This window comes from Brassica napus, chromosome A8 (assembly GCF_020379485.1).
Source record: "Brassica napus cultivar Da-Ae chromosome A8, Da-Ae, whole genome shotgun sequence".
NCBI classification, from domain to species: domain Eukaryota; kingdom Viridiplantae; phylum Streptophyta; class Magnoliopsida; order Brassicales; family Brassicaceae; genus Brassica; species Brassica napus.
The window spans coordinates 1,074,358-1,087,980 of NC_063441.1; the positions used below are offsets into that span (position 1 = coordinate 1,074,358).

The 13,623-nt window shown below is 31.6% G+C and overlaps 1 long non-coding RNA gene across 10 annotated transcripts; it reads right to left on the bottom strand.

Moving 5' to 3' along the window:
* Positions 1 to 424: 424 nt before the first annotated feature.
* Positions 425 to 11,558, bottom strand: LOC106387986. 10 transcript variants are annotated; one of them, XR_007315600.1, is made up of 13 exons: positions 11,311 to 11,558; positions 11,071 to 11,127; positions 10,577 to 10,879; positions 10,469 to 10,508; positions 10,128 to 10,370; positions 9,907 to 10,020; positions 9,622 to 9,676; positions 9,457 to 9,525; positions 9,217 to 9,378; positions 9,007 to 9,106; positions 6,347 to 8,920; positions 5,568 to 6,221; positions 425 to 5,455 (listed from the first exon to the last, which is right to left on the bottom strand). It is a non-coding gene; the product is annotated as an uncharacterized LOC106387986 (long non-coding RNA). The 10 variants fall into 10 exon arrangements; XR_007315599.1 differs by having other exon boundaries at positions 6,347 to 8,868; positions 9,007 to 9,378; positions 10,128 to 10,257; positions 10,362 to 10,370; positions 11,311 to 11,556; XR_007315594.1 differs by having other exon boundaries at positions 9,007 to 9,078; positions 11,311 to 11,554.
* Positions 11,559 to 13,623: the final 2,065 nt, after the last annotated feature.

Genomic DNA, 13,623 nt, shown 5'->3' on the forward strand with positions numbered 1-13,623 from the left:
AAAGCACCTTGAATGTACAAACTGTGCTATTCTTTTGTCAGTATTGTTGTACCGTCAGGAAATTTATATGTGCTTGCAAAAGAATCAAAAACATATTTCAGACGATTGGATCCAAAAAAAAAAAGAGATTCAAATGCTTAAGCCATCTCTAAATGGTTTAAGATTAATTTTCCATAGCTAGTTGTCCAATTTTTATCTCTGAAACATGCTACCGGAGGGATTACAAAACAATAGATGACTGTTTCACAAGTTACCCCTCAGACAAGATATTTGGATTCTGTAGTTTTCATTTCAATCCCAGCATAGGCTAGTTTTCAAAATAGAAAAATGCGCAACATATAGCGTCAGTGTCACACAACAAAACACAGGACGGAATACAAAAGGAGTTGCAGCAAAGCTATGGAAAAGAGAGAGCGCTAAACAGTTCAACACAAAACATAAAGTTGTTCTATGTATAAAACATTAAAACCCAATCTTCCACAATACCAAAAATACGAAAGAAAGACAGGATTGGCATGACTGTTCCAAACATAGACAAGATTAAAACGAAAAAAAAAACCAATTGGATCGGCGCCGAAACAACATCATCTAATAACATCAAGACAGAGAAAAAAAAACGAAATAAATATGTTTAAAAAAATGATCGATCTTTTCTACCATTTTGCAGTAATGAACTTGCAATATGATAAATAGAAAAAGATCAATGGGTTTTAGTTTATGCCCGCAACGGAACAAGAACAGCATCAATATAGCTGCTTTGATCTCTCATAGGCACTTTTGATTAAACACATTATCCTTAAAAGTTTCAAACTTTGTCTGTTGATATTAGACAAAACAACATCCTCTCAGAGATTTCCGACAAGGCAAAACAGAACATGTGAACATTTGGTATCGAACGCAAGAACCGGTTTGGATCGCCGAACAACACTCATAACATCACAAAACGAAAATGACAAAAACAAAATGTTCGATCTTTTCTTCCAAATTGCAAATAAAGAAGATTACTTTTGCAAGAGGAAATGGAGAAAAGATGAATGGGGTTTTCGATTTATGCCCGCAACGGAACAAGAACAGCATGAAACTCGCTTGCTCTGATCTCTCATAGGCACATTGATTAAACCCTTCTCGCGGCCATGTTTACTTATAAGCGCGAGATGAAAGAGTTTCCTTTTTTTAGTTCTCAATTTTACCCCTGTTCACTTCACAACGGAGTTTGACCTAATTAGTCTGTACATACCTTTGTTTGTATTCTGGGATATTCACCCCTATGAGTTTTAAAACTTTTCCTGTTTTCCAAACTAACCCATATTTTTAGAAAATTTAATTTAGTCCACCTTCACTTGTACTTTGTAAATCACGAAATTGAAAAGTAGACAACATTTTGAATTTCTCTTCATTCTCTCAATTTTGATAACAAAAAAGACGAGTAAATAATATTTTTCTTCAATATTGATATTCATTTCTTTTAATTTAAAGAATTATAAAATAAAAATTATTTCTTGCTTAATTCAAAATATCTTTTTATTAATCATCAGTTAAAACCTAAACAAACTATCTTAAAAATGAGATCAATTTAATTGGTTAATGATCTTCACTTAACATTTTAGCCTCAGTCTTCTATATCACTCTAAGATCACATATTCTTAGCTTTTACCCTAGTACCAAAATCACAGCCCATAGAGCCAGAATCACAAAGTGTTACTTACATATATATATATCCTAAATTATATATGCATTTTAAATGAATTGATTTTTTATGTAAAAATAATTGAGTTGGAACTAATTCAATTAAGGTTCTGATCTGATTTGACCCAACATAAATAAACTAGTCTTAAATTGATATATCATCCTAAGAACATGTATCGGTATCAAACCTTATCAACCCAAGAACTAATGAATATCCAAAAATATCTCAAATATAAATATATAAGTATATATATACATATATATATATATATACTAGGGTAAATCCGCCCTACGGGCGGACGGATAAAAGAAAAATATTATAAATTTATTTTAAATGTCTAATTTATTTTTAACTTAAAATAGTACTAAAATTCATAATTTTTACAACAATTTTAACTTTCATTTTGGAAATTATACTTATCTAATTATTATAAAATTTTAAATATAAAACCGTTTTTTTTTTCGTTATACATTTTTAAAAACTAATGATTTCACGATGTAAAATAAATAACTTATTCATTATAACTAAAAATATTTTAAGATAGATAAATAAATAAATAATATGAAACTATCGTTACTCTTTATATATTTACGTGTTTTTTTTTTGAGAATGGATATATATATATATACATCTTTGTAGAATCTTATGTGTTATCATATATGGAAACAAAGTCAATCGTGTTATTTGGAATAAATCTTACTGGCTAACTTATAATGTATAATCCTTACAATATCTTATTACATATTTTATTATATTTGTTGTGTTTTGTTATTGAATACAATTATTTCTTTCTTTATTATATATTTTTATTTTTATTTTAAACACATATTTAAATTTAAATAACTTAGCATACATATAGATGTAGATGTAGATGTAGATGATGATGACGTTTGTGACTGAATTTATATTTACTTAAAAAGTAAATTCTTATTTGAAATATTAGGAATATAAATTTATTAAATATACTGTTCATTTAGATTTTTAATAAAAAGGCTATTTTAATTTATTAAAAATATCCATTTAAATATTTAATAGAAAAAGACATGTATAATTAGTTTCTAAAGAGAATTTTTTGAAATCAAATGTTTTATATATTTATAAGCTTATTTAAGGAAAATTGTATTTAAAGTGCTGAAAATAGATAAAAGTTTCTGAAAAAAATAGGAAAAGAGTGTTTACAAATGTGTAATAAATTTCGTGTTTGTTGAGCAAAGAATGTTTACGGCAACATCTTGGTTCCCAATTTGTATTGAGAGTTGGTTTACTATTTATATTCAGTGAACAAAAAACGATTTCTTTGGTCCAGTCTGTCTTTGTTTATGTAATGAGGATCTTAATTATTTAGCTATTAGTAACATTTTGGAGTTCGTGATGTGAATATGTAAGGCGAAAAGTGGCTGATTATTTGCAAATAGCAGTATCATAAACCCACAAACTTGAGAAATTAATCATTGCGTGCCTTCTTGACTGTATGCTCCGTTGTTGGCACTGGTCCTTCCTCAACAGTGCATCCGCCTAAAGCAACCTGAACATCTGCGGTGATAAACTTAGAGGGTGTTATTGGTTTGTATATTTTAATGGATTTTTAAATTCAAACCAAATCTAGTGTTATTGGTTTTATGATTTTAAAATTCTTATTCAAATCTAGTGTTATTGGTTTTATGATTTTAAAATCTATATTCAAATCTAGTGTTATTGGTTTTGTGATTTTAAAATAAATTTTGAAATCAAGTGTTATTCAATTATAAAAATTTGTTTAAAAATTTGATTTAGAATTGTATTTCAATGGATTTGTGAGCGATTTTAAGATCGAAATACAAAGGAACAAATATAGAGGTTAACCCTCTTATTTTGATTGGATTTGTATTATTGGCTTATGATCTTCAAATTTCATAAAATAACAGATTATACATGTGCACGAGAACAAACCCGAACCACATCACCTAGAGCTACAACCTCATCCAGATTTACCGTAACATTACAGATAGAAATGCCCCATAGCATTTTCACACTTTCCCACCACTTGTCACAGAACTTCCTCTCCACAACAATAAAAACATAAGAAACTCAAGTTCTCCTTTGTTTTCAGAAAGATCAGTTTTTAATGGTGCTCGCGGCTCTCAGCTCACCGAGACTAGCTTCTCTGGTTGACTGGTTCCTCCTCTGTTCAAAGACTTCAAGATTCCATGGCGACGAACGCTTGACCAAAGGTAAAAGATCCAAACGTTGAAGATCCGATTTCCACCACCAGAAACTCACTGAAGACGAGTATCTCGCTTTCTGCCTTATGCTCCTCTATCGCTACGGCAATCGTCAGCTTTTTCTTCTTCCTCTGGTGACGGTAGTAGCTGAGAAGTCGTCATTGAGATGCAAGTGCAGCGTCTGCGACAAGTCTTTGTCAAATATTATTGAAACTGAAATTTGCATCTCTCTGTGAGTTAATTCTCAATGGAATTCATACAAGAACGTGTTGACTTAACGTAAGGGTTAGCTTTTTCTTAGCGATGCCTCAACGGAAAATTGTTAGTTAATTGGAGGATACTCAAGCTTGACGTACTTGTCTTCATACTTGACAAATCTATCGAAAACCTGCTTTGACTCCAACCAATAAATCTCTTCGCATAGACGAAACTGTTTTCTGGATCATTGGAAAAGTCAGATTTTATGCGGCAATTGATAGAAATGAAGCAAATAATGGTTTTCTTTCGAGTCCTTTGGGCAGTACTCATGTTGAAGTACATGTATCAAAGTATTTCTTTTAAGAAGAAAAATATTTCACGAGCCTGTCACAACTCTTTTAAATTCATATGGCTGATTTATAATAATCTACTTATTTGATTTTGACATCCATCTGAATTTTTGTGAAATCCAGTTATTTTGATTTTAAAATCAATGAATTTATCAAAGATTTTCAAATCTAAAAAAAAATCTAAATCCAAGCAAATACCACAACCAATAACCCCCACTTACTCTAGGAAGAAACACATGTGCCTCCCGCCTCCCGACATATCACTGCAAGCAGGCCCGGCCCAAATACTGCTAAGACCTTGTGCTAAATTAAAAAAAAAACCCAAACTTTAGCTATATTGCAGTAACTCTGAAAATTAGGACCCTAATATTTATAGTTTTTAGCAAATAGGGCCCTAACTTTTTTAAAGAAAAACAAAGGACCCTGTGCAAATGTGCCTTGAGCACATGTGCTAAGCCGGCACTGACTGCAAGGGTTGTCGCAAATCGCAATTGAAATCTATAGTAGTGTATGGTGTAATTATCATATGAATGGCTCATTCTTAAGAATCATGTCCACTTTTTTTGTTTCATTCAACGAAAAGATAAGAAGAAAAGTCATAATAATATTCTTTTAATATCTATTATATATTTCTTACCCAAGATAAATTCGAAGTGTTACAAAGAAATTTGAAATTTAAAAACTCGTTGGTTATTATTTTCCACACATCATCTCAACTGTTCATTTCAATGTCACACAAACTCATAATCAGACATCTACTTTGTGTATAGATGGTGTGTATGTGTACTTGCAAATTGTGTTATTAAATCTAATGGAGTGCTTGTTTCTTCAATACACACTCCTATGAACAGGAAAATAAGAATGGTGGCATTGTTCCCTATCCGAATCACTTCCATATCTCACTGTCCATATGCCACAATGGTAAATTGCAGCATTCTAACCTTTAAATACCACAATGGATCCTCCTAAGTATATCACTGCTTAAGCTACTTCATGTGACGTTGAGGATCCACATTCTTCTGCAAGGTACAAATCCAGATTTAAGTTTCATTCATGGCTTTCTTGGTTGGTAAGTACCTCAACAAATGAAAATTAACAGATGAGCATGAATGATTAAAATAGTGTATGTACCTGCAAGTATGCATTCTGCTGCATCTTAGCTAAAGAGACACTCGACAATAGGTATGTACCTGGAAGTCTGAGCCATGTTACCTTCTTTTATGGATCTTTCTCAAAGTGTCAGTGAAAAAGTGTTAATGTGATGTCATAAACATGTTTAAAACCAAACGTGAACCCCAGCCGTCAGATTACAATAACCAAAAGAAAATAAAGCTTTCCATCAGCGAATGCAAGCACAATGTTTATGAAATGAAAAGCTTGTACCTTAACTGTTAAATCTTTCTTCAGCTCTATCATTTAAAGCAACATGCCTTAAAGTGAACCCCACTAACAACAGAGAGAGCAACTTCATTCGCCCCTTGATCGATCGTACACCTCCTTACAACTTGCAAGGCCAAACACTCTATCTAAAGGCATATGAAATCAAAGATTACATTTGATCAAGAAGCTGGAAAAATAAGCAAGTATTACCAAATGTAGATGCAGTGGGTATATTGGATGGTCGAAAACGGAACGATAGCTCATGTATATGACTGTTTCATCAATGATACACTTCCAATCTACCACGTCATCCTTACTCTTTCTTTCACACTTAATAGACGCAGACGAACCTTGCATTTGATCTTCTCCTGTAGCCATCTTTATCCCTCCCCTTCCGTCAATCACCTGATCTTACCCCCGAAGAAATCATGACGAAAAAGAAAAGCGAATCAGCGAATCATATGCTTAGCCCTATAAAAGATCGAGAGGACTGCAATGATGAATTTAAAGGCATGAGACTAACCTCTAACCTTTTTATAATCGAAGATTAACACAATGGAATTAATAGAGAATGCATTCAATGACAAATCATGGAGGAGTGGGGAGCTGTTGTTTATGAGGACATTAAAGCCCACGCCTCAATTCAACCGGTTTCCGTAACGTTCTCCAGTTTCATTCCGTAAGTCAGAAATCGTATGATGAGACACTCGGTGTTAGGTTCCAACAGATATTGCTGGGAAACAGTTAGTCGGTGAGATGAACAGACTCATCGTTTCTTCGGCGTTGACGAACTTTTTCATGTTATTAGTTACGACGGAGAATCTTAGACGATGAAGATGAATGGCCTACCGTTCAATTAAGGCTGAAAAATATCAATCGACAACTCAATATTAAGCCCATGGTGAAACACAACAGATTGAGTTAAGAACGCATTTTAAGTTATGACACATGTCTTCGTCTGGTGCTCTTAATTAGTGATGTGGCATCCCATGTGGATGGCCTAAGAGTGAGAGAAACTCTATTTTATATATATAGACTAGGGTCAACCCGCCCTACGGGCGGGATATGATTTACTTGTGATATATAAAACTATAATATTGTATATAAAATATTCTTTTTATATTTATTTTTTCTGTTTTGAAATTTTTGGGTATATATTATGTATAAATCATTATTTTTGTTATTGTTTTTTTTAAAACGATTGTGTAGATTATGTTAGTAAAGCTATGTTTTATTTTAATTTTTGGGCTGTAAAACTTTTAGAATATTTCATTGATGTTTTTTGTTAAATTGTTTTATATTATGTCTTAATTCAGTAAGTTAAATTATCGCTATTAGATTTATGTTCTAAGTTTTTTTTGGAATTCGTGACATAAAAGTTTTAAAAGAGGAAAATATATTAGATTCAATGTTTTTAATTTTCATTGATCTATGGGAGTTGTCGTTTGATTTTGTTGTTTGTGTGTTATGACTACTAATGGAGGTGATATTGTATGTTAATGTCTTTTTGTATTTAATTATGTTTGGGGTGGATTGTTTGATTGGAAGAAAAAATATAGGTGGTATGCATGGTCGTTTAATAACGTGTGCTAGTGCAACTGTGTTGAGCAAGGTCCAAGTCTAAAAATAAAATAAAAATATTTAAAAAAATTCAAAACCAATACATAAATTTGTTTTAAAATTTCAAAATTTTTAATATATTATTAAATTTATAGTTTATAATTCGAAGAGAAACCTCAAATATTTATAGATAAAACTATTAATTCTTAAAATTATTTCATTACATTGTTAAATATATAGTCAATATTTTTTTTGAACAGAGTCTTACTATAATCTGAGACGGTCTTGATGGTATGTTTTATTTTGCCTCTCCTAGTGGTTGTATATATTTTGTAGAGTTGGATTAGAATTGTCTTGATGTTAGTTGTTTTAAAAGATGTTTAGCTCATATTTAGGGGTCACTTGGAGTTTATTTTGTTGTGGACTCGTAAGGAGTGGTATTTGGGTTTGATTTCTTGTTTCAATTCACAGAGCTTTCATGTTAATCTTGTTCAAGACAACTCAATACCAATATGATGATGTTTGAGGATAAGTCAGTCTGGCGTATTCTGTACGATGGATTTTGTCGTATGCTACATTAGACCTACGTTCTGTGTGTATATTTGTATTTTCCTGTATTTGAGCATCATGTATGTGGCACCTTTTGTATGTTTTCTATTTTTTTATTGGTTATAGATTATTAATGGATCACACAGCCAGTCTACCATAATGTATCACTCTAAGAGTTTCATTTACTTGTTGCGTCACAAATTGTATACACAATTCGTATCTTAAAGTGTTTGTTTAAGCTTTATAAGAATCGAAAGAGTTTATTTTGTTCTGCTTAGCCATTGGTTCTCCAACTCGCACTGGTTGTATATGGCAATTTTCTAATTAATTTTAAACTTATACATATTGTCTAAGTTCGTCCAGACACGTATTTATATACCATTATGTTATTTTATAGTTGACCTTCTTTCTAAAAGTTAAATTTGAGTGTTGCGTACTTACATGACATGAAAAAAATAGTTTAAATTAGAGAAAGATTAAAACATCGCTAGGACATGTACTTAGATAGTATTATGTTATATGATAGTTGACCCTTAAAACCCCTTTTATTTGAAGTAGAATTTGAGTGTCGCGTACTTAAACTAATCCTAAGTAATGGATCCTAGACAAAAACAAACAAAAAACTAATCCTGAGTAGTTAAATGACATGAGTAACATATCGACTAATTTAAACTTAGACATATTTTGTTTTAAAAAAGAACTTAAATTTTATAAAGATTGTCCGAACCAAACATAGCTCCAGAGGGGGAAAACAAAACCAAACTTGTAAACAAACACTGATGTGTTAACATTATTTAAAGAGGAAATACTGCATCCATAGCTCTTATTATCGTAACCTATGCCATCCATGCTTTCTTGGCCATCTTGGAAGCTGCTCCAGCTGGAGGCTTCTTATTGTCGGCACCACTTGGAGCTGCTCCAGTAGTCGGTGCTTCCTGCATGTCTGCAAAAAATGGGGAGACCTGAGTTTCCTATGGGTTCACAAACTCTCCAACCTAAGTGATCAATGATTGGTTGGAAGTATTTTAGAACATATTCAGAGCAAACTGGTGGATAATGATATGTGCTGAAATTGACGTACCAACAGAACCAGCTTCATAGGCACTGATGTTATGTAAGTTTGTCATTTCCCAATCAAAACCATCAAATAGACCTTCACCAGTATCATTAGCAATGGTCATCTCCACACGATATCAGTCAGTAAACATGCATTTAAAATCAGGGGTATATCTGCGTGTGTGGACTTTTGGTGCAAATGATTGATAATAAAATGTTACTGAATGATACATACCGGAGGACACCAACAACATTAGTATTGTTGCAGTGCACGCAGGTAACGGATGATACAGTCCACTGAAGTTTCTTGGTACACTTGGAGCAACAAACTTAACACCACCCTTTGTCCATCTCGATGCCGTTGACCTTCCCGGTGCAGGCAAACGAAGTCAATCTCCTACATTCTTTGAATATTAGAGTCACATACAAAGTTCAAAAATTCAGGACTAACAAATTTTAAAGCTAGTTGTACAACCTGAGATGGAGTAGTGATGATGAACTCTGTGATCAGCCATGGTCAAACGTTCAACCTTTGGAGACCAGCCTACATGGATGAACAATATCCAGGCAGATTGAGTGCATGATAAGTAATATAACGTACTCATATAGTTAATCATTTAATAATCACCAAGATACTTACTTGTAAAAGTAACTTTCCCCTGCATAAGTCTCCTTGTTGAAACATCTATGTGTCCCTGATGTGGCATTGAGAAACAGACGTGAAGAAGAATTCATAATCAACTAACGGGTTCTAAATTTATTATTCAAAAGAGGTTCAATGAAGATATGAATACAAAAGTCTTATAATCATGAGGTGAAGAAGAAATCATAATCTACAGACGGGTTCTAAATTTCGCATTCTAAAGTGATTCAATGAATATATGAATGCAAAGGTCTGATAATCATAAGTTAAGAACATAATAACCTTAGAATCATGAGGAGAAGCATATCGATGCCATCAGCTCGCCACAGAGTTTGACGTTCCTTGCTGCCAAGAATCTGAGCAGTCGCACCTCAACGGTGGAGGAACATCGCTCGTCTTTCAAATCAGCAAGAAGGATTGATGAATTAGCCATTATACTTTAAATAGGTTTTCTTTGGTGTTTTACGAACGAAGAGAATGATGTTCAAGGGATGAAGACTGACCTTTTATAGTTGTGAATACACCGCCTGGCGTAAGGAACTGCTTGTAGATTGGTGAAGGACCCTAATCTAAGTCAACAGAGGCGATTTTTCTCCATATAAAGATGTCATTCACAGAGCTGCTGTTGAAGTACTAAAGGAAAGAATCCAAAAGGATTTAGGACTGAGAAAATATATTCATCTCCAAGGTCCATCTTAACCATACTAAACCAACTTAAGTCTCCAAAAGCTCTGTACCTACGCTCTCTGTATTACATGTTACAGGGTCGCATGCTCAATTAGATTAAAATAATATAGACCACAAAAGCATCTCAGAAATGTGTGTAACTCAATTATTTTCTTACCCTTTTGCAAAGGATCTGTCGCCTAATCAGCTGCTTCAGCCTAAGAAAAACAAAACAAAAACTATAAACAGAAAAAATAAAAGTGATTAAAAAGAAGAAGAAAATTACATGGGTGGATGAAGTGGAGCATCTCTTGAGCTTGCTCTCGTCCATGGATTAATTCAAAAGAGAAGACACATTCAGAGAAAGAAACAAAACCATCGTTGTTTCGATCATGAACATACATGTCTCTTTGAGTCATATTCACGATCCTTTGCGGAAGAATGCATATTCCACTCAGTCAAATTTTCAAAAAATCGACATATGAACATGGCATAAGGCTGAAAGATCTAAAACTTAATGCATATCAAAGCTCAATATTTTTCATCTCAGTCCAAGTTCTCGTGTAGCATAAAGATGATGTCGTGAAATCTGCAGTATAACATATAAGTCACGTTACCGAAAACTTCAAATGCAGATTAAACAAATGTTATAATATTATAACTAAAAAAACATGCAAATTTTTTGTTGTTGATTTGATTGGTGAGATTATAGTTTTCAATTCTAAATCGTGAAATGTGTAAATAAGATGTGAGAGACAGATCAAGAAGAAAACGACTTACACTCTTTGTAGCGAATCATCACTCCGTACCAGAGTTTATCTTCTACCATTATTGAATCTGAAAGGAAGCACAAATTAGCTTCGATTTGTCCACTCTATAGCTGCCAAACAAATATATTCGACGGTTTGGGAACATTGACTGGAGGATTTCATCCGAAGGTGTGGGAAGAAGGTAATTAGAAAAAATGTAGTGGGAAGGAAAAAGTTTCAGATGATGATGCTCAAGAAAAAAAAGACTAACCTTTTGTAGAAGTAGAGACACCGTCTTTCAGAGAAATTAAAGAGAGGTGATGGAGTCAAGGAGCATGATAAAGGGGTTGAATCAATTAGAAGAAATGTTTTCATTCATCTGAAGAGAAGACAAAACGTTATAGCTGTATCCGACAGAGATCATAGAAAAAGACTCTTCGTTGTTGGAAGAAGAACATGAAACCCTAAGAATATTGCGGCTGGTCCGTATTCGGGCTGAACACGGGAATAAAGAAATATAAGGCCCACAAAAACATAAGAAACATATAATTAAAACGCAGCGGCCCGTACCTTTTAATCAAACGATGAGTTTTGGCCTGAGGACAGGTGATGTGGCGGACGTACAGAAGGCGACTTTCCTATGTGGATGCTGATGTGGATGGCCTAGGAGAGATTTAAACTGTACTTTATATATATAGACTAGGGATTAACCCGGGCTACGCCCGGGATTTTTATTTTTTTCTAATTTAAGTTGTTAAATTATTTATATTTAGGTTATGATATATATTTATATAAATGTTAAGATGCATGTCATAATTTAAATTTATTTTTAAATTTTAACACGTTAAAGTAACATATTTTTTACTATTTAAATATATTTTTTGTAATTTTATTGGCTATTTAGTTATCATATTTAGCAAAACTATCTGTTGAGTATTTGAATAAATGTTTTAGATATTTAATTAAACTGCAGAGTATTTTCGGTTCGAACACATGCCAACAATCTATCGATCCGTAAAAAGATGGACGATCTCCTTGGCCAGGTAATTACAATTTTAGCAAAAATATCTTTGATTTTCAAATATTAAGTATATAACTATTCTTTTGAATATTTTTTTTAATTGTATTTTTTTATTAAATTATGTATTATAATGTTTATGTAAATATTTTTTGTGATGTTTGAATTTGTGTTGTTCGTATACTTAACCTAGATGATATTGATGTTTAACAATTTATTGTTTTCTGGAAATAGAAAATAATAATATATCAAAAAGTATCTAATACTTGTTAAATGATAGCATAATGTAAATTACATCCATTATTTGAAAATAACCATTTGTTGTTTTTATTTTTTTTAAATCAGAAATTATTTTTATTTAAAAACATTATTCATATATAATATATTAGTTTAAGTTTGGAAGATTAATCTATATATATAAATTATGTATATTTAAAAAAAACAATTTAAGATATTATATATTGAGTAACTGAATAAAATCTGAATTTCTTATCTTGAAAATCAAATATTTATATTTTTGTCTTCATGTTATACTCATATTTATAACTCAGTATGTTTTTAAAAAAACTTAGTTTTAAGTAATAAACGAATTTAATAAATTAAATTCATCACCTATAATGTTCTGTAAACTATATTTGAAAACACTCTAAAATTTTATTTTAAGCATAATATTACTATTATTTAATTTAAGTTATTTTAAGCATAATATATGTTAAACCAACTTAAATTATATTTACAATAGGACCATCCTAAACCGGTTAATAAACCAAAAACAATACTAAACCAACATGAACCAATACCTGATTCGGCGAGGAAGGAAGTATTTCGGGATAAACGCTTGAATGATTATTAACTGTAATGGTTTGATCATGAAAGAGTTAGTACGAATATTAACAATAAAATTATGGATTAGATCAATTTAAATTTGTAAGAATACCTTTGAGTCTATGAAAAGCAATTCAATTCCCATGAATAAGTTTGGGTTTTGAAAGTTGCGGGTTTTCCAACAGTGAATCCATCTAACAAAAAGTTCGTTGTTATAAAAAATCTCTTTCAAGGTCATTAAACGTTTTTGGGACGGCAAGAGTTGATGGTGGAACCATTTTTTTGCTCGATTGCTTTGAAGTTTTCCTTAATAGTGTGAGGTTGATGTTGATGGAATAATGAGTTTTATAGGGACTTTCTTGATATAAAACTACACATTTTTATTTTTTATTTTGTTTAATGTGGTATTTCCATTTTTATATAATTTACTGTCATTTTAAGATAGATGTACATTTTAAGATCGATGTTTAAATCTTAATGTACTTTTTCTATTTTTTAAAATGTTTATTTCCATTTCTTATATTTTTTATTTACGTAATATCTATATTTTATATTTTAAAATAGATATTTAAATCTTAATGTACTTTTTCCATTTTTTTAAATTGTGTATTTACTTTTATCATATATTTTACATTTTAAGATAGATGTTTACTGCTTAATAAACTTTTTCCATTTTTTTAAAAAATTGTGTATTTACTTATTATTATATATATAATTCATATATTATATATTTATATTATT